We start from the raw sequence: 21,902 nt of genomic DNA on the forward strand, positions 1-21,902 counted from the left end.
GCTGCCCTGGTGAGCCTAAGGACCGAGTTGTTTCGACATCTCACCTGACTTATTTTAGTGCGGCCACACGTCCCTGTGTGGGCAGGGTTTAGCTTAATCCCACTAGCTCACCTGACAGTCATCTAGTTGAGGTTGCTTATGATATGGGTGTAGACTGAGCGTGGTTAGGACCTGAGGGATTGGACGGCTGGGCTGGGGTGATGCTATGGCTTGGTATCAGCTATGTCGGGCTGTTCACTAGAGCAGTTCGAGCGTGTGTGTTTGTGCGACCTCTGCAGAGTGTACAATCCATTCGAATGGTCCGTGTCCTCGGTTAGGACAAGTTGTGGTGTGGTCCTAACAACTAGATTGAGCTACCTGAGATGAACTGGTAAGGGAAATGTCTCAAGGTGAGGCATTTGATTTGCATTTTACATGTTATTTCTTGTGCATTGCATTTATTCTGGCAATCCCCTCTGCGGCGAGGTGGAACTTGTTGAGTACGTTTGTACTCAAACGTTGTTGATACCCTTCAGAGGAGCCCGATCCAGACCACGTCCTGGAGGACTACGAGTAGGGTGCGTCCGCACCCAAGGTGGTAGATGGAGCACTCGATGGAGCCAAAGCTGCTACTACATGTGTTTTTAGTTCTTATTATCATAATGTTGTTAGCTGTCGCGTATATCGTTCGTTTTGCGCCGTTTTAATCCCGTAAACTATGTAAGCTATGTATGAACTCTGTCTCCATTTGAGTAATGTATAAATACTTTGTGTCTATTCGAGTACTCGTACATTGTTAGCACCAATCTTTGGATTGGGGCGCCGCAAGTGGTATCAGAGCCATACTTGGCTGAAGGACGCGTACCGTAGACCGTTCGTGCCTGTAGGAGCCTAGATTGGACCTTGCTTACCTATACCCTACCTTGGTTAACCCTACTCCTTGTTTTGTTAACCGTATTCCTTGATAAGCCAGATGTCTGACGAATGGATCACCACCTTCTGCGAAGACCAGGATGGTTTTCCCAAGGTGCTCCACGCTGCTACTACCCGCCTCGGTATTCCAGAACGTCCGGAGTTGAAAGATATCTAGGCCCCTAAGTAGGTTTTGGTGATAAATGACAAAGCACATGTATATTTAATCGTGTTATTAAGTATGTGTGCAGGTGCTAATGGTGAATGAGCAAAGCATATGGCAAAACGTGAACCCTCAAAAAGGATAAGAAAAGCGGCGTTCTCAAGAGTACTAAAAGACTAGATTTTATTTTTGAAATTGAGTATAGGAACGCCGTACTATCAAGGGAACTTTGATCCACTAGTGTAGACATGGTGGTTGTGCTCAAGAGAACCCTCAAAAATCATAAGAAACCATCTCAACACTCAAAAAGGATCTGCATGTGAAATTCTATGTCTAACCCGGAGTGTCCGAGTCTCAATCTGGAATGTTCGGACAGAATGTCCGGAGTATCCGGACGTATACCCGGAGTATCCGGGTTACTGTTACCGGTCTGCAAAACTCCCTTGTCCGGAGTATCCGGACATATACCCGGAGTTTCCGGGTACCGCTCTCCCAACGGCTAGTTTCTGAGAGAGGGGGTATAAATACCCCATACCCCCTCTCACTCTCCCTCTCTTGCTCATTTTCGACCAGAACTGCAGAAAAACAAAAGAGAGCCCTCTCACTCCCCATTTGCTCCATTCTTTAGTGATTTTCTTTGGGGTTTGAAGTGAGATTGTTGCAAGAGCTAAGATTGTGCAAATAAGCCTTGATTTCATCTCTTGAGCACATCAATCCAAGTCTAGCCCATGGATTCTAGTTTATTACTCTTGGAGCTCCAAGCTCCTAGATGGCTAGGCGTCGCTTGTGATTGCGTGATTGATTTGTGAGCATCACAGCTGGTTTGTAATCTTCTTTCCTCTCCGAGGAATCCATAGTAAGTGACCCTAGGGTTTGAGCGTTGGTCTCACCCTTGGGAGAGGAGCATAGGAGTTCTTGAGCACCATCTCTTGAATTCTTCTTCAACGGAGATGTAGCTCCTTTGGGAGTGAACTTCGAGGAACAAATTCTGTGTCTCTCTCGCAATTTTAGTGTACATTTGCATTTGTTTGCTTGTGAGACTAACCTTTTAGGGTTTGAGGGCGATCTATCATTGTATAAGTCTCAGGAGTAAGACAACTGGTGAGAAACATCTCAGAGGTACCACTAGTCCCTCTAAATTTACTGGATTCAATTTACAGCATCTCTATCTGTGATTAGTAGCACTTTCTTTCATACCCGGATAGTCCGGACATTATCTCCGGAAACTCCGGACACTATATCCGGAGTATCCGGACATATATCCGGAGTATCCGGACACTTGTGTTGCTAACCGTGCTCGAAGTGTTTTTAAGTTGCAGAGTAGCCTATTCACCCCCCTCTAGGCATCTTGAGGTCCTTTCAATTGGTATCAGAGCGAGGTTCTCCATATTTGAAGCTTAACCGCTTGGAGAGTCAAGATGTCGAGTGACGCTTCATCCAAGGGTCAAACCGATCCAATGGTTGAAGTTCAGAAGGAGAAGTCATTTGAAAAATCAGAAGACAAGAAAAAGAACAGGCTACAAGAAGAGGAAGAAGAATTGGAAACAACCGACGATGAGATGTCATTTCAAGAATGGAAGGCTTGGAGGAAGAAGAAGAAATTGCAAAGAAAGAAAGAGAAATCAGGCACCAAAGTTATAATCGAGTCAAGTGATGACTCGGATAATGACTACAAGAGAAGATCTTCAAGTTCCTCAAAGGTGAAGAAAAGAGTCAACTATCACCAAGTGGCTCATGACTACACATTTCAAATTCCTAGTGATCACAATGCTTCAATTCACATGGGAAAGCCCCCTTATTTTGATGGAACGGGGTATAATCAATGGAAGACCAAAATGTTTGGTTATTTAAGTGCAATTCACAAGGATCTTTAGAAAATCATTGAAGTAGGGTGTGAGATCCCAGAAGATGGAGAAGCTACAACACCCGTGCAAGCATATGTCTTACAAAGAAACTACCAAGCATTGAACATTCTTCACTCTTCCGTGAGTCCGGAAGAGTTTGACAAAATTGAAGATTCTTCTACCGCCAAGGATGCTTGGGACACACTCCAAATAAATCATCAAGGGTCAAGAAAAGTCCAAGAATCAAGAATCAAGACTTCGGAAGATGAACTAAGTCTATTCTCCATGAAGAAAGATGAAACCGTCAAGGAGATGTATAACCGTATGAAAAAGATCACCAATCAAATCAAGTCTCTTGGTGGAGACAAATGGGGTGATCGTGAGATAGTGGATAAGCTTTTAACCGTCTACATGGCTAGGGATGTCACATTACCTAGTTTGATAAGAGCGGAGAGGGGTTTCAAGCATTTCACTGCCGAGAATGTTCTTGGAAGAATTGAGTCTCATCATGATCAATTGAAGAGAGTCAAAATAAATTAAGATTTGGCCGATCTACAAGAGCAAGCTGCAAAAAATAATGGGTTGGCTCTTCAAGCTAAGTTGAAAGGCAAGGAAAAAGCAATCCAACCCTCAAAGATTGATGACTCTAGTGATAGTGAAGATGATGGGCTTGATGATGAGCAAATGGCCTTTTTCATCAAGAACTTTAGAAGAGTTCTAAGGAAGGGCAATTTTCGAAACTTTGGCAAAAACAAGCATGAATCAAGAAGAAGATCAAGCAAGCCATGCTTTGGTTTTAAGAAAATTGGACATTTCATTGTGGATTGTCCGGAGGAAAAGAAGAAGAATAAGAATGCCAAGGAGAGTTCATCCAAGAGGGATAAGCCAAGATATAAAAAGCATGTTGGTGAAGCTCATCTTGGTCAAGAATAGGATTCAAATGAAGAAAGCAACTCCGACAATGAAGATATTACAACCATGGCATTCAAGACTTTATCTTCACATCAATCAAGCTTGTTTGAAGATCTCACCGATGATGAAGATCAAGATCCAATTATATGCTTGATGGCAAAGAACTCAAAGGTAATATCCCCGAACTCATCGGATGATGAAATAGATGATGATGATGAAGTTGCTAGTCTTATTAAACAATATGGCAAGAGTGCGGCAACTACAATAATGAAATTAATAATGAAACTAGATGATCTAGATGAGACTCTTGAATCACAAGAGGAATTGTTTAGGCTTGAGAGAAAAAAGTCCAAAACTCTTGAAAAGCACCTTACCAATGAAAGGAAGAAAAACAAGAGGCTTGGAGAATCTCTAAAAGCAAAGAATAACATGCTTCTTGAGGTAGAAGAGTCATTTACTAGTGAAAAGAGGAAAGTGGATGACTTAACTAAAGAACTTCTTTTAGTTGAAGACACTCATGCTAGCTTAAAGAGAGACAATGATAAACTTCAAGAAAGCTTAACAAGCTTGCAAGTCATGAACACGGCACTTGAAGTTAAAGTTAGCACTCTCTTAGTAAGTTTCTCTAACACTTGTAAGGCATCAAAGTCATCTAGTCCTTCAACTAGTAATGGTTGTGCACGATGCTTTATTGTTGATATTCAAACTTGTGTGACTAACCATGCCGAAATGCAAGCCATGAGGAAAGAGATTAGTAGGCTCACCCAATTGGTGCAAGAAGAGGCACTATCTCACAAGGAAGTACTCAAGACAAATCCCTCACCAAAGGTAGGTGAGTTTGAGAAGCACACAAAGGGATTTGGTTCAAGATACTTAAGCAAATATGGATTTGAGAAAGGTAAGGGACTAGGAAAAAATGAAGATGGCACTTCTAAAACCATTCCTTATGTCAAGAATAACAAGAAGGCCGCCTTAGGGGCAAGAGGAGGCCTAGTGAACATGACAACTCCCATCCATAGGAGAAGTAGTGAGAAACAAGGGTTAAGTCAAATCAAGTTTATCAAGAGAGGCACAACATGTGATGAAGGTGCCAAAATTGTTGCATCCTCTTTGAAGCAAGACAAATTCCAAGCACCAAAGACACTAAAAACATTATCTCAAATGTCATTTTATGCGGATTATGTTTTAACTAGGAACCACCATGGTAAAGTGGTTGCTAGATTTGTGGGTCACCGCTCATGGAACACTAAGGTGAAAAGCCATGTGTTGGTACCCAAAGTACTTTTGACTAACACTCAAGGACCCAAGTATTGTTGGGTACCTAAAAGAAAGGAATAATCTTATTTTGTAGGAATATTTCTCCGGTGGATCAACATGGGTGATTGATAGCGGATGTACAAATCATATGACCGGAGAAGGAAGCATGTTTGAAAGTTTGAAAGAATCAAATGATGATCACTACATTACTTTTGCCGGAAATCAAAAGGGAAAAGTGCTTGGTACCGGTAACATTGGTCTAAACTCAAAATTCTCTCTTTCAAAAGTTCTCTTAGTCGAATCTCTTGGGTATAATTTGTTGTCCATATTACAACTTTGTGCATCGGGTTTCAATTGTTTATTTACTAACGAAGGTGTGACCGTCATTAGGAGAAGCGATGGCTCCGTTGCCTTCAAGGGTGTACTCAAGGGAAAGCTTTATCTAGTGAATTTTTCACAAGAAAAGGCTCAACTTGATACATGCTTGGTGGCAAAGTCTAGCTTAGGTTGGTTATGGCATCGCCGACTAGCTCATATTGGGATGAGAAATCTCAACAAGCTCCTAAAGGAGGATCACATTCTAGGACTAACAAATTTTTCTTTTGAGAAAGATCGTATTTGTAGTGCTTGTCAAGCCGGAAAGCAAGTTGGTGTTCCTCATCCGTCAAAAAGCATCATAACCACCGTCAAGCCATTTGAACTACTACACATGGATTTTTTTGGCCCGGTGGCTTACATAAGCATTGGTGGTAATAAATACGGACTTGTCATTGTTAATGATTATTCTCGTTTCACTTGGGTATTCTTTTTGCATTACAAAAGTGTAGTGCAAGAGACATTCAAGAAATTTGCAAAAAGAGCTCAAAATGAATTCGAAACCAAGATCAAGAAAGTGAGAAGTGATAATGGCACCGAATTCAAGAACACCAACATTGAAGAATTCTTAGAAGAAGAGGGCATTGGGCATGAGTTCTCCGTTCCATATACTCCACAACAAAATGGAATTGTTGAAAGGAAAAATAGAACTCTCATTGAAGCCGCAAGGACAATGCTTGATGAATACAAGGTCTCGGATCAATTTTGGGCGGAAGCAATCAACACGGCATGCCACGCTATCAACCGTCTTTATCTTCACAAGATCTTGAACAAGACGGCCTACGAGCTTCTTCTTGGTAAAAAGCCTAACGTGTCATATTTTAGAGTTTTTGGAAGTAAGTGCTTCATTCTTAACAAGAAGCCCAAGAACTCTAAATTTGCATCTAAAGTTGATGAAGGTTTTCTTCTTGGTTATGCCTCAAATGCTCATGGATATCGTGTCTTCAACAAAACCTCCGGTTGTGTTGAAGTTGCGTGTGACGTGACATTTGATGAATCTAATGGCTCTTAAGAAGAGCAAGTTGATGATGTTGTAGGCATGGAAGAATCACCAAGCAAGGCGATCAAGAAGCTAGCCACTGGTGAAATAAAGCCACAAGAACAAAAGGATCAAGATGATGATGATGTGTTGATGTTCAAAGGGTCATCTACATCGACTTCCGCGGCGCAACCCGGAAACTCCGGTAATATGTCCGGAGACTCCGGATCCCCTGTCCGGAGTATCCGGACACAGGGCCGGAGTATCCGGGTTACAGAAGAAGAACCGTCATCTCCACATCAAGATCAACCTCAGGCTGAACAAGAAGTCGAGCCTATACAACATGAAGCTCAAGTTCCTCATCCAAGAATTCATCAAATTATCCAAAAGGATCATCCCGTAGATAACATCCTTGGAAGCATAAACAAAGGGGTAACTACTTGTTCTCGTTTAGCAACCTTTTGTGAACATTACTCGTTTGTTTCTTCTTTGGAACCACTTAAGGTTGAAGAAGCTTTGAATGATCCGGATTGGGTGATGGCCATGCAAGAAGAATTGAACAACTTCACACGGAATGAAGTCTGGTCCTTGGTAGAAAGACCCAAGCAAAACGTCATTGGAACAAAGTGAGTATTTCGGAACAAACAAGATGAACATGGCGTGGTAACAAGAAACAAAGCAAGGTTGGTTGCTCAAGGCTTCACACAAATTGAAGGTTTGGATTTTGGTGAGACTTATGCACCCGTAGCTAGGCTTGAGTCAATTCGTATCTTGCTTGCCTTTGCAACTCACTATGATTTTAAGCTATACCAAATGGATGTGAAGAGTGCTTTTCTTAATGGACCAATCTCCGAATTGGTATATGTTGAGCAACCACCGGGTTTTGAAGATCCCAAGCTACCTAATCACGTCTACAAGCTCCATAAGGCGCTCTATGGGCTTAAGCAAGCTCCTAGAGCATGGTATGAATGTCTTAAGGATTTTCTCTTGAGGAAAGGCTTTGAGATAGGCAAGGCCGATCCTACTCTTTTCACTCGCAAAGTTGACAAAGAAATTTTTGTGTGCCAAATATATGTCGATGACATTATATTTGGTTCTACTAATCAATCTTGGTGCGAGGATTTTAGTAGGATCATGACAAAGAGATTCGAGATGTCCATGATGGGAGAGTTGACATTCTTTCTTGGCTTTCAAATTAAGCAACTCAAGAAAGGAACTTTTATTTGTCAAACCAAGTATACCAAAGATATGTTTAAAAAGTTTGACATGGAGAATGCCAAGCCTATCAAGACACCCATGCCGACTAATGGACATCTCAATCTAAATGAAGATAGCAAGGCCGTAGATCAAAAGGTATATCGCTCCATGATTGGATCCCTTCTTTACCTTTGTGCATCTAGGCCCGATATCATGCTTAGTGTGTGTATGTGTGCAAGATTTCAAGCTAATCCTAAGGAATGTCATCTTATGGCTGTTAAGAGAATTCTAAGATATTTAGTTTACACTCCATACCTTGGCCTGTGGTATCCCAAGGGCTCCACTTTCAATCTACTTGGCTACTTCGATTCGGATTATGCCGGTTGCAAAGTAGATAGGAAGAGTAGATCGGGGACTTGTCAATTTCTTGGCCGGTCCCTTGTGTCTTGGAGTTCCAAGAAACAAAATTCTGTTGCCTTATCCACTGCCGAAGCCGAATATGTTGCTGCAGGTGCTTGTTGTGCACAATTACTTTAGATGAAATCCACCTTGAGCGACTTTGGTTGTAAGTTTAGCAAGATTCCACTTTTGTGTGACAATGAGAGTGCGATCAAGCTAGCTAACAACCCCGTTAACCACTCAAGAACCAAACATATTGACATAAGGCACCATTTCTTGAGAGACCATGAAGCCAAAGGAAATATCGTTTTAAGTCATGTGAGCACCGATAAACAACTAGCCGATATCTTCACTAAACCACTTGATGAGCAAAGGTTTTGTACCTTGAGGAGTGAGCTAAATATTTTGGATTCTTGTAACTTAGTTTGAGATCATGCATATGTTTGAGTGCTATAGAGAAATTGTTTTTGAAAAATCTACTAGAACCACTAGGAGTGTGACTTTCAAAATAATTTGAATCTTCTCTTGCTTACTTGAGACTATTGTTCCCATTGTTGATTGCTGGTTAGTCTCAAGTTAAGTAAGCCTCTCAAATCTCTAGATCTCTCATATCAAAATTCAATTCTATCATCCTTGAAATTCATCTCAGTTCTAGGGGGAGCCGGATATTCCGGATGGTAAAACCATCATATATATACCGCGGGGGGGGGGGGGGTCGGTCAAACACGGTTCTATCTCTTATTTTTCACCTCCACCGCGCCTCAACTCCTCTCCACTGCCTCCCACTCGCCCAAGGGGCGATTTCCACCATCTCTTCCCATAAGGATTGCAAATCGGTGAAGGGAGTGCTCTCTCTCGTCCGGAATCTCCGGAGACGCTTTGGATTTGAAGTTTCCCGTGTTTTCCTCTTCATCAAGGTATTCAACTTCAAATTGCCCGATCTCTCAATGTAGTGGTCAAAACTAGATATCCTTTGGGGCATTACCTTCCCTCATGTGCAGCAGCTTGTGCCCCAAATTTCATTCAAATCCCATGGTCAAATCTCTAGATTTCATGAAAGTAGGGTTTATATGTCGATGCCCGGAGACTCCGGATGTACTGTCCGGATACTTCGAATGGTCCAGAGTATCCGGACATATATCCGGGCTCTCCGGACTCTTAGAGTTTCAGCCTACGAGTCTCATTCCTATTGCTTCTAGTTTGCTCCTAATCGATATATCCTATGTCCAGGCTATGGGACGTGAGCGTGCACCGGCTTCTTCCGGTCAGAGGCGGCAAAAACGCCGTCATGATCCTCAAATCCAAGAGGAGGAATTTTCACCTCCTAGTCCTCCTCCAAGAGAACTTCGTCCTCGTCACCGTCCGGGCAAAGAGCCTGCTGGAAGTAGCTCACAAGCTCGTCCACCTCGTCAAGCTCCATATATGATGCCAAGCATGGCAGTGCCTCCTCCTTCTCGGGCAAATCCATCAAGACGGGGACTTGCTTGGGATATCTGCCCTCGCACTCCTCCTCGTCTTCAAGTTGAATATCCACAAGATCAACACCAATATCCTAGGTGCCCAAAGCTTGCCCGTCCTCAAATTCTCACTGAGTTTACTGTTTCCATGGGAAGAAACTATTTCAAGCAAACTGTGGCTCTCACTGATGCACGAAAGGAGGATGTTTACAAATATGAGAAGGCCGAGAATTTGAAAAGGAGATTTTGGTGTCAGCTGCATCAAGATTTCTACTCCTCTGTTGTTATGCGCAAGGGCAAAGCTCCTATTGTCCCTTGCAAGTATATTGATTGGGCCTATTTTGAGAAGATGAATGACCTATTTTTCAATCAAGCTATTGCAAAGTGCAAGGAATTTGGTCTCTATGACATCATGGGATTTCGGTATGATTGGAATGAGGAGATTCTTGCTCAATTTCACTCCTCTCTATTTTATGATGCAAGGCAAGTTGCCTTCTTTTGGACCACCGAGGGAGTGAAATATGGAGTTGATTACATGATATTCTCTAGACTCCTTGGACTTGGCTCAGAGGATGAGAAGAGAGATCCTATTCATGTGGAACATCAGTTGAAGCCAAGTCAATTACCGGCTCTTTTCTACAATCCTATTCTAGTGGAAGCCGGCAATGCAAGCACTCTCCAACCCTTCTACTACACCATGAACCAATTCTTTCGTGCCACCATTGATGCTAAGGATGGTGATGCCACTGATCTTAGGTACTTTGCTTGCAATCTCCTTGCCCGTGTTATGCCCGGTGGGCGACCCTTCTCCATTATGGACTTCATTTGGAATGAGTTAAGGAGGACGATGAATGATCCACAGAAGTTTTTACCATCTGCTCCTTACATTATGTATATGATTGAGAGGGTTACCAAGGTCACATTTCCTAAGGATTGCAAGCATGCTGCTCTACACCTTCGTCCTCGGTCCGGTGATGCACCGCACGCTCCTCCTCTTCATGCCGGTGCCACAAGAAACCCAAGGTTTGACCCAGCTCCATCTTATTCGGGTCCATCTTCTTCTCGCCGTGGTCACCATGACTCCTTTATCAAGCGGGCTCTTAAGAGCATTTTCTGCATGTGCAACACTGCAACTCAAGAGATAAATGAAAACCGCCGTGACATTATTGAGATTAAAAGTCATTTGGGGCTTCCGGTGGATCCATACCATGAGTTGCCCGAGTTTGATGACCCATTTGCCGAATGGGATGCTGCGGATGAGGCCGCCATTGCTGCTACTCATGCCCCTCTTCCTCGCCCACGTCAGCGCACCCGTGCCCCTACACGATCTCGTTGCTCTCCTCCTCGTGGCCAAGAGATATTTGATGAAGAGGAAGAGACCGAGGAAGAAGCACCTCCAAACTACCGCGAAATTCCCGACTCGGATGAGGATGAGGACACCTCCGATGAAGATGCCCAAGATGATGATGAGTAGAAGACCTTCTTGCCACTTTTCATTTCCTTTTTAGCACTTGATGATAAAGGGGGAGTGAAAATGTCATTTATGTACTCATTTGGGCTTTGTATCAACTTTATGTCTTATCGTTTCTCTTGAACAATTCTCATTAAGAACTATGTGGTGTGAGGAACTTTGTAATGTGTGCTACTCTGTTGTTTACTAGTTTGTAGTTTGTTTTTAAGGATGAGCTAATAGTGTGATCTTAACTTGATTATGATGCAATGTTATTTTTCTGTGTTTTGACCTGATGGTCCGGATAGTCCGGAGATTCTTCCGAATACTCCGGACACATGGTCCGGAGTCTCCGGATTTAAACCCGGAGACTCCGGGTTATGTTGTTCAAACGCTAGTTCTTCTTGATTATATAACATGATATTTGCATCACACATTTTTCAGCACACACATGCTCACCCCACTGTAGAATGTATAAAGAGCTTCCATATCTTCTTCTAATATGCCAATCTTGACTTTAGAAAAGTCAATTTGAAATTCAAATTCATGGCATACATTAAGGGGGAGCTCTTTACATGCTTAAGATTATATTTCTATGGTTATCAAATGAGATACATGTGGGTTGTCATCAATCACCAAAAAGGGGGATATTGAAAGATATCTAGGCCCCTAAGTGGGTTTTGGTGATAAATGACAAAGCACATGTATATTTAATCGTGTTATTAAGTATGTGTGCAGGTGCTAATGGTGAATGAGCAAAGCATATGGCAAAACGTGAACCCTCAAAAAGGATAAGAAAAGCGGCGTTCTCAAGAGTACTAAAAGACTATATTTTATTTTTGAAATTGAGTATAGGAACGCCGTACTATCAAGGGGAACTTTGATCCACTAGTGTAGACATGGTGGTTGTGCTCAAGAGAACCCTCAAAAATCATAGAAACTATCTCAACACTCAAAAAGGATCTGCATGTGAAATTCTATGTCTAACCCGGAGTGTCCGGGTCTCAATCCGGAATGTCCGGACAGAATATCCGGAGTATCCGGACGTATACCCGGAGTATCCGGGTTACTGATACCGGTCTGCAAAACTCCCTTGTCCGGAGTATCCGGACATATACCCGGAGTTTCCGGGTACCGCTCTCCCAACGGCTAGTTTCTGGGAGAGGGGGTATAAATACCCCCATACCCCCACTCACTCTCCCTCTCTTGCTCATTTTCGACCAGAACTGCAGAAAAACAAAAGAGAGCCCTCTCACTCCCCATTTGCTCCATTCTTGAGTGATTTTCTTTGGGGTTTGAAGTGAGATTGTTGCAAGAGCTAAGATTGTGCAAGTAAGCCTTGATTTCATCTCTTGAGCACATCAATCCAAGTCTAGCCATGGATTCTAGTTTATTACTCTTGGAGCTCCAAGCTCCTAGACGGCTAGGCGTCGCTTGTGATTGCGTGATTGATTTGTGAGCATCACAGCTGGTTTGTAATCTTCTTTCCTCTCTGAGGAATCCATAGTAAGTGACCCTAGGGTTTGAGCGTTGGTCTCACCCTTGGAAGAGGAGCATAGGAGTTCTTGAGCACCGTCTCTTGAATTCTTCCTCAACGGAGACGTAGCTCCTTTGGGAGTGAACTTCGAGAAACAAATTCTGTGTCTCTCTCGCAATTTTAGTGTACATTTGCATTTGTTTGCTTGTGAGACTAACCTTTTAGGGTTTGAGGGCGATCTATCATTGTATAAGTCTCAGGAGTAAGACAACTGGTGAGAAACATCTCAGAGGTACCACTAGTCCCTCTAAATTTACTGGATTCAATTTACAGCATCTCTATCTGTGATTAGTAGCACTTTCTTTCATACCCGGATAGTCCGGACATTATCTCCGGAAACTCCGGACACTATATCCGGAGTATCCGGACATATATCCGGAGTATCCGGACACTTGTGTTGCTAACCGTGCTCGAAGTGTTTTTAAGTTGCAGAGTAGCCTATTCACCCCCCTCTAGGCATCTTGAGGTCCTTTCAGGAGTACGTAGGGCGAGAGTTCATGGAATGCGGCACCGAGTACTGTGAAGTCACAGTATATGTCGGCGCTAGCGAGAAGTACTTGGAGATGAAGCCGTGGAGTGTCACCACCATGGGACACCGCCTGAAGGACACCTACCAACTTGCCGCGCGCAAGGCCCTGCGGTACTTATGCCAGATCTTCGAGTGGCAGCTAGGCTGCACCCCCATGAAGTACTTCCCACCCTTAGATCGGAACCGTCCAGCTTGGGCAGCAAGGATCCGCAACTTGGGAACCTGGGGACTCGCTGCATCAGAGAAGGACCCCATAGTTGTCGCCATGTCCGGCTATTTGCTCAGTCTGGATGACCTGTGTGACATGCTGCGAGAGCGCTTAAGGGTTCTCACCCAATGCGCTAAGGACGCAAAAACCCGCTGGCGGAAGGCCAAAGTGACTCTGGCTATGGCGGAAGCTCGAGCCGCCGAAGCCGAATGTCGCGTTGTTTTGGCGGAAGAGAAGCTCAGGGAGCAGGCGGATCGTCACAGCCAGCTCCTCCGAGAGATGCACTTGACCGAGCGCGCCAAGCGCCAAGTGCAAGGACCGCCAACACGAGAATACCGTCGAATATCCAATCCTTGATGGGATTCCGCTCGTAGGACCCTCCCAGCCTGCTGGTCCGGCCGACTCTTAAAGTCGAGCCTTAGCTTGTTCCAGTTGTACCGTATCGCTGTATCGGATCGCTGTATCGTTGTCTTGTTGTGTTCTTTGGACTTCCTGTTGAATGAATGCATGTGTGTTGCTTGAATGTTTGCTGCTTGTGTGTATCTTGTGTGTATAAGAGAAGAGAAGATCATCACAAGAGTAGTAATAATAGCGATAAATCGCTTAATAATATGCCAAATAATCTGTTAATAATCTAATAAAAAATATCCACCCTAAAAATGCAACGCGTTAACCTAATCGTTCGCATTTGTTAACTACAGATGTCTTGTCGCTCCAACCGTCTCAACACGGCTGGTGAGGATGAGGTCAGCCAGATCCAAGGAAGAGAGGTGAATCAGAATCAGAACCAGAACCGGAACCGGAACTTTGTAGAAGGAACGAGCAGCATGCCACCTCCACCACCCCCGCCACTCCCTTTTCCGAGTGACATGGTGGGCATGTTCCGTGACTTCTTTGAGATGATGAATGGCCTTCGAACAGAGCTACGCCAGTTCATGAATCAGAACAACAATAATCAGGATGACCAGAATAACCAGAATAATCAGAATAATCAGAACAATGAGAATAATCAGGATGACCAGCACCACCAGAACAAACGTCGACTGCCAGCCCACAACCGCATGAGCAAGATTAAGGAGTTCAACCACACGCACCCTTCATAGTTTAGCAAGAAGGATAGCCCTATGGATGCAGAAGATTGGTTGAGGGAATGGCAAGGAAGTTACGGAATATACAGGCAGATGAACAGGAGAAGGTTCGTTTGGCCACTGACAAGCTTATAGGAGCACCCCTAGCATGGTGGGAGGCTCACTATGAGATAGATCCCACGGCCGAGAACATGGTTCGGGATGACTTTGTCAAGCTGTTCAGAGAGCACCATATTCCCCAGCAGGTCATGACTCGCAAGCTGCAGGAGTTCATTGACATCCGTCAGGGAAACTTGACAGTTGGGGAGTACCTTGAGAAGTTCAACGAGTTGGCTCGCTATGCTCCTGAGGAATGCAAGGATGATGCCAAGAAGCAGTTCTACTTCCTCCGTGGCCTGAAGCCCGAGTTAAAGACAATAGTCCAAGCCACCAAGCATGCCAGCTTTGTGGATATGTATAATGCGGCTCTCACAGCTGAGGAGAGCAAGATAGAAGAAGCCAAGGAACGCAAGAGGAAGTTTGAGGGCAGGACCTTCCAGACAGAGAAGACTCAAAGGACTCAGCACCCAGCACAGTCGAGGCAGAGAGCTCAGAGTGCCACCACCTTCAGGGCACCGGTTAGCTCATTCAGGCAGCCAAGTCAGAACACCCAGCACACACAGACAGCTCCGCAGATGAAGACTCAGGTTAATAGCCGCCCTCAGCAGTCGGGTGCTAGCCAGGTGACCAACCCAAAGGCATGCTTCAACTGCAGAGAGACCGGTCACTTTATAGCCAACTGTCCTTACAAGAGGCAGCCAACAACGTCGGTCTACTCCAACTCCGTGCCAGCACCAGGATGGTAGAACAACCGTGGTGCACCCTCCAGGAGTCAGCAGTCCTTTGGCAAGGCAAAGGTGAATCATGTGCATGTAGAGGAAGCAGAAGATGCCCCAGGAGTACTCTTTGGTGAGTTTCTGGTTCGATCAGTTCTTGCATCAGTACTTTTTGATTCTGGAGCATCTCATTCCTTCATATCATCACACTTTGTGGAAGCAAATAGTATACCTATGGTAGCCCTTAAGAGGCCCTTAATGACTAAGTCACCAGGAGGTCATATCCCTTGTTACATGGGAGTGAATAGCGTCCCCATTATTCTAAGTGGGGTAGAGTTCCGAGCCAACCTAGTGGTTCTTGCCTCCCGTGGAATTGATGTCATCCTAGGGATGGATTGGTTGACAAGACACCGTGGCAACATAGCATGTACCAACCGTAAAGGAATCACTGTTACTTGCACCTTTCCACGTGACTTGCCCGAGCTCAAGGCTGTGTTGAATAACCTCCAAGCAGAGTCACCAGCAGATGTGCCAGTAGTCTATGAGTTTGAGGATGTGTTTCCTGAAGACTTACCCGGTATGCCGCCAGAACGAGATGTAGAGTTCACCATAGAGCTGCTGCCAGGAGCTAAACCCATCTCCAAGAACCCTTATCGTCTAGCAGCCCCTGAGATGGCAGAGTTGAAGAAGCAGTTGGAAGAGCTGAAGAAGAAGGGTTTCATTAGACCAGCAGCATCACCATGGGGAGCTCCAGTTCTCTTTATCAAGAAGAAGGATGGAAGTCAAAGGTTATGCGTTGATTACCGGGAACTCAACGCAGTCACCATCAAGAACAATAAAGTACCCTCTACCAAGAATAGATGATCTGTTCGATCAGCTATGAGGGGCCAAGTTCTTCTCCAAGATTTACTTGAGATCCGGGTACTACCAGATGAGAGTCCGAGCAGAAGACATCTCGAAGACTGCCTTCAGGACTCGGTATGGACAGTATGAGTTCACCGTAGTACCGTTTGGCTTAACTAATGCTCCTGTCTTCTTCATTTCCTTGATGAACAAGGTTTTCATGGATGAGTTAGACCAGTTTGTTGTTGTCTTCATTGACGACATCCTGATCTACTCCAAGAGTGCAGAGGAGCATGAGCAACACCTTAGAGTTGTTTTGGAAAAGTTGAGAAGCCACCAGCTGTATGCCAAGTTCAGCAAGTGCGAGTTTTGGTTGCAGAGAGTTAGCTTCTTGGGACATGTTCTCACAGCAGAGGGAGTTGAAGTGGATCCTGAGAAGGTGAAAGCCGTTGCAGATTGGAAGCAACCAACCACCACCACAGAAGTCAGAAGTTTCTTGGGATTAGCTGGTTATTATCGGAGATTCATTGAAGGTTTCTCCAAGATAGCCAAGCCTATGACCGAGTTAACACGGAAGGATAAAGCTTTTGTTTGGTCAGAAGCATGTGAGAAGAGCTTCCAAGAGTTGAAGAAGAGATTGACGACCGCTCCAGTGTTGACCTTGCCAGATAATCACAAGAACTTTGTTATCTATTGCGAAGCATCGAGACAAGGTCGTGGTTGTGTCCTCATGCAAGAGGGAAAGGTTGTCAGACCCGGGGCCACCGGGCTGGGCATGTTACGGAGTTTAAGAGATTAAGCCCGTCTTATCTCTTATTCATTTTGTTTATCTCTTGTTTATCCCGTTTAAATAGGAGATAGAGCTAACCAACACGGATAGGATCTACTCGAGATCAATTCTAGTGTGATTCCTCGGAGGGGGTTGGTTAGCATCTTTGTAACCCTGGCCTCTCGGATATATAAGGGAGGTCAGGGACCCCTCTCAAAGGGGAAGATCATTAGGTCATTCTACACCAAAGAGAATACAAACCACCACACAGGACGTAGGGTGTTACGCTCCATGCGGCCCGAACCTGTCTAAAGTCTTGTGTTCTTCACACCTTCGAGTTCCTGATCTCGACGTTCACTCACCCAAAACTTACCACCTTGGGTATATCCCTCGGTGGGCAGTCGGTTAAACACCGACAGCTGGCGCGCCAGGTAGGGGAGCGCGTTGAAGATCTACCGGCGAGCTCGATGGCATCTTTTAAATTCATCAGGTCAGTTCCCTCTCAGGGTACGACGCTTGTTTTTGGCTCGTGGGTTTGCATCGCAGATGGTGCGGGCAACTTTCGGTGATTCCTCGTCGACATGACGCCAAAAACCGTCGCTGCGGATCTTCGCAGCGGCCTCGACAAGTTTGTCGACGAGCTCGATAACTTGTCGCTCCACGCTTCCGCGGCACAGGTCGAGATGGAATCTGTTCCAAGCTCGACTTCTTCTGGTGTCGCGACAACTTCCCCTGGTTTGGACTTGTTCCAATCTAGGGATTCGCATGGTCGGACTCAACCCGGCTTGTGCGAATCGGCCACTGATCTTCAGGAGGCCAACGCGCCTGGATCCCTCTTCATGTTAGAGAAGGATCTGGACCTGCTGCTCCGGGACGGAAACCCTGAAGCCACCGTGTGTCGGGAGGCTTCGGGTTGTTCTGGCCCCGGTGATTTGGTGATTGCCTCCTCGCCAAAGGTAGTAGCTTATGCTTCAAGACAGCTCCGGCCTCACGAGCAGAACTACCCTACACACGACCTAGAGTTAGCTGCTGTCGTCCATGCTCTGAAGATATGGAGACACTACCTGATCGGGAATAAGTGTGAGATATACACAGATCACAAGAGTCTCAAGTATATCTTCACACAGACGGATCTCAACCTCAGGCAGAGAAGATGGTTAGAGTTGATCAAGGATTATGACCTGGAGATACACTACCATCCAGGAAAAGCCAACGTAGTGGCTGATGCGCTAAGCCGGAAAGCGTATTGCCACCACTTGATAACTCAAGCCCCGGAGCTGAGTGAAGAGATGGCAAAGCTGAACCTAAGAGTTGTGTCTCGTGCATGCAACTTCAACCTTAGTGTGCAGCCCGTCCTGGATGATCAGATCAAGGAAGCTTAGAAGGATGACTCAAGGTTGACAAACATCAAGGCCAGAATGGAAGAGGATAAGTCTGAAGCCTTTAGAGTGGATGAGGATGGAGTTTTGTGGTACAGAAACCGGTTGTGTGTCCCTAGACATGGTCACTTCCGTCAGACCATTCTGGATGAGGCACATAACTCGGCCTACTCCATCCACCCGGGTAGTACCAAGATGTACTTGGCTATAAAGGAGAAGTATTGGTGGAATGGTATGAAGGGTGACATTGCTCGTTTTGTTGCCCGATGTGGCGTATGCCAACAGATCAAAGCAGAGCATCAGAAGCCAAATGGTTTGCTTCAGCCATTGCCCGTACCTGTGTGGAAATGGGATGAGATAGGTATGGACTTCATTACCAGTCTACCCAGAACCAAGCACGGTAATGACTCTGTATGGGTGATAGTTGATCGTCTCACGAAAGTGGCACGCTTCGTCCCTATGCGCACCACTTTTGGCGGAGAAAAACTAGCAAAGCTGTACATCGACCGTATCGTAAAGCTACACGGTATACCAAGGAGGATCATGTCTGATCGAGGAGCACAGTTCACGTCCAGTTTTTGGAAAAGCTTGCATGAAGCCCTTGGTACTAAGTTGGATTTCAGCTCTGCTTATCACCCTCAGACAGACGGACAGACAGAAAGAGTTAATCAAATCTTGGAGGATATGCTAAGAGCTTGTGTGCTCACGTATGGCAAGGATTGGGAAGATAGCCTGCCGTACGCAGAGTTCTCCTACAACAATAGCTACCAAGCCAGCTTGAAGATGTCGTCGTATGAAGCGCTCTATGGAAAGAAGTGTCGAACCCTGTTAATGTGGTCAGAGGTCAGAGACCGCATTATCGAGAAACCGGACTTCATAGCAGCTGCGGAAGATAAAGTGGCAGAAATCCGGGAGAACCTCAAGGAAGCTCAGTCACGCCAGAAAAGCTATGCCGGCAAAAGAAGATGCGCCATCAGCTTCGACGTCGGGGACCACGTGTACCTCAAGGTCTCCCCGATTCGTGGAACTCGGAGATTCCAAGTGCGAGGAAAGCTAGCCCCACGCTTTATCGGACCCTTCCCAATCCTCAAGAAAGTTGAAGCTGTTGCATACAAGATTCGCTTGCCGGATGAGATGTCGGGTATACATGATGTCTTCCATGTGTCCCAACTGCGGAAGTGGCTGCGAGTACCGGAAGAGCAAGTGGTTCAAGATACCATCGACTTGCAAGAAGACCTACGGTACCAAGAAGTACCCGTGAGGATCTTGGACAAGGTGACCCGGCGAACCAGGACATCCAGTGTCACCATCTGCCGAGTGCAGTGGAGTCGACACACGGAAGCGGAAGCCACGTGGGAATGCGAAGATGCGCTTCGAGCAGAGTTCCCCCACCTCTTCGAAGATGGCGAATCTCGAGGACGAGATTCCTTCTAAGTGGGGTAGATTTGTAACGCCCCAGTTTTCATCTTCTAATTAAGCGAGGTCAATCAAGATCAGATCAGCTAGTTGACTAATTAATCAACCAGCTAAGCAAGCAAGTAAATAAGAAAAGATGAATAATTTCCCTTGGGCTAGGCCCTTCTGCTCTCTCTCTCTCTCTCCTGCCGACCAGCCTGCTCCGCCTTTCTTTTCCCACAAGCAGCTCGATGCTACTCCATTCATGCATCGTCTTCTTCCTGGCAACTTTGATGCATGCTGCTGCTTCTGCTACTATCATCCTTGCTGGCATTTCTTCTTTCTTCCTCTTATAACAGCACAGTGCTGCCCATGTCGCTTTCCTCTTGCTCTACACCAGCATCCTTGCTGCTGCTGCAAATCAACGCCGCCTCCTCGCTGTTTGCTGCCTTGCTGCCCTCCGTTGCAGTGACTTTCTCCAAGTCCAACACCCCGCTGCAGCACCAAGCAACGCCACTTGACCTGCTGCCGCTCGTCGCCGTTCACACGGCACGCCAAGGCAAGAATCCCGCTGCTGCCCATCGCTGCTGCATTGCCTCGCTGCCCAGCTCCTCGTGGCCGCCGCCCATCGTGACGCCGCGTGCGCGTGCCGGTCAGCGACCAAGCCGAGCATCCCGCCGTCGCGATTCTCCACGCCGCCGAGCGTCTCGCTGCCCCACCTAACCCGTCACCCCGCTGCTCCCCGTCTTGTCACGGCGCCGCGTGCACGCGCACCTCGAAGCTACAGCGGCAAGCCGCGCCTTTCGCCGCTCGCCCACGTGCTCGGTGCGCCGCGGGTCCCCGCTACACCGGCGACCAGCGCTGCACGCCGCTGCACTCCCGTCTATAAAAGTCGCCGTGAGCTGCCATAGAAACCCCCTGCCGCGCCGTTCTTGTTCGTTCATCTTGCTGGTAAGAGCCGAGCCCTTCTTTCTTTTCTTTCTTCCCCGTTGAGCCACCAAGTGCACCATCGATCTCCCTACTGGAGCTGCGCCGGCCAGCCCAGCCACCCAGCGAGCCTTCCCTCCACCCGAGCCACCTGTCCAGCCTGCAGCCGAGCCAAGAGCCCTTCTTCCCCGCGCCCTCCGCGTGTGCCCATGGCGCCGCCCGCGGCGACTCGTCGCTGGCCGACGGCAGCCCCTCCCTACCTCAGCCGAGCCTCCCCACACGTTCCTTGTGCCCTGCACCACGTCCTAGTGCCAAAATCCCAGCCGGAAACAACCCGAAACGCGGACTCCGAAGCAGAGCCCGTCCCGGAGCAGGACCAGGGGCCAGGAGACCAGGAGCGCGGCGACGCCGACGACGACGAGAACGAAGGCAAGTTTCACCGACCCTTTGATCACGTTGAACCCAAGTGAGGCTACCTGTAGAAGCCTGCATTATAGGATCCACATGAGATATTGAGCCGAGTGATTGAGTGAACCCCCCCTGCATGAGCTTTGCTTGCATATTGCTATGATGTCTTGCATGATCATACTTGGTGCCCTTGGATATTTGATGATGGAATGGTATGGGATGTGAGACCAGGGCAGATGGGTGAGTTGGGAGTAAGCGCTACCATGGTGGTAGACTTACGTGCGAGTGCCACCTTGGTGGTGGACTCGAGTTGGAGGCTGCCCTGGTGAGCCTAAGGACCGAGTTGTTTCGACATCTCACCTGACTTATTTTAGTGCGGCCACACGTCCCTGTGTGGGCAGGGTTTAGCTTAATCCCACTAGCTCACCTGACAGTCGTCTAGTTGAGGTTGCTTATGATATGGGTGTAGACTGAGCGTGGTTAGGACCCGAGGGATTGGACGGCTAGGCTGGGGTGATGCTATGGCTGGGTGTCAGCTATGTCGGGCTGTTCGCTAGAGAAGTTCGAGCGTGTGTGTTTGTGCGACCTCTGCAGAGTGTACAATCCATTCGAATGGTCCGTGTCCTCGGTTAGGACAAGTTGTGGTGTGGTCCTAACAACTAGATTGAGCTACCTGAGATGAACTGGTAAGGGAAATGTCTCAGGGTGAGGCATTTGATTTGCATTTTGCATGTTATTTCTTGTGCATTGCATTTATTCTGGCAATCCCCTCCGTGGCGAGGTGGAACTTGTTGAGTACGTTTGTACTCAAACGTTGTTGATACCCTTCAGAGGAGCCCGATCCAGACTACGTCCCGGAGGACTACGAGTAGGGCGCGTCCGCACCCAAGGTGGTAGATGGAGCAGTCGTTGGAGAAAGAGCTGCTGCTGCATGTGTTTTTAGTTCTTATTATCATAATGTTGTTAGCTGTCGTGTATATCGTTCGTTTTGCACCGTTGTAATCCCGTGAACTATGTAAGCTATGTATGAACTCTGTCTCCATTTGAGTAATGTATGAGTACTTTGTGTCTATTCGAGTA

This window comes from Panicum hallii, chromosome 3 (assembly GCF_002211085.1).
Source record: "Panicum hallii strain FIL2 chromosome 3, PHallii_v3.1, whole genome shotgun sequence".
Lineage (NCBI taxonomy): Eukaryota > Viridiplantae > Streptophyta > Magnoliopsida > Poales > Poaceae > Panicum > Panicum hallii.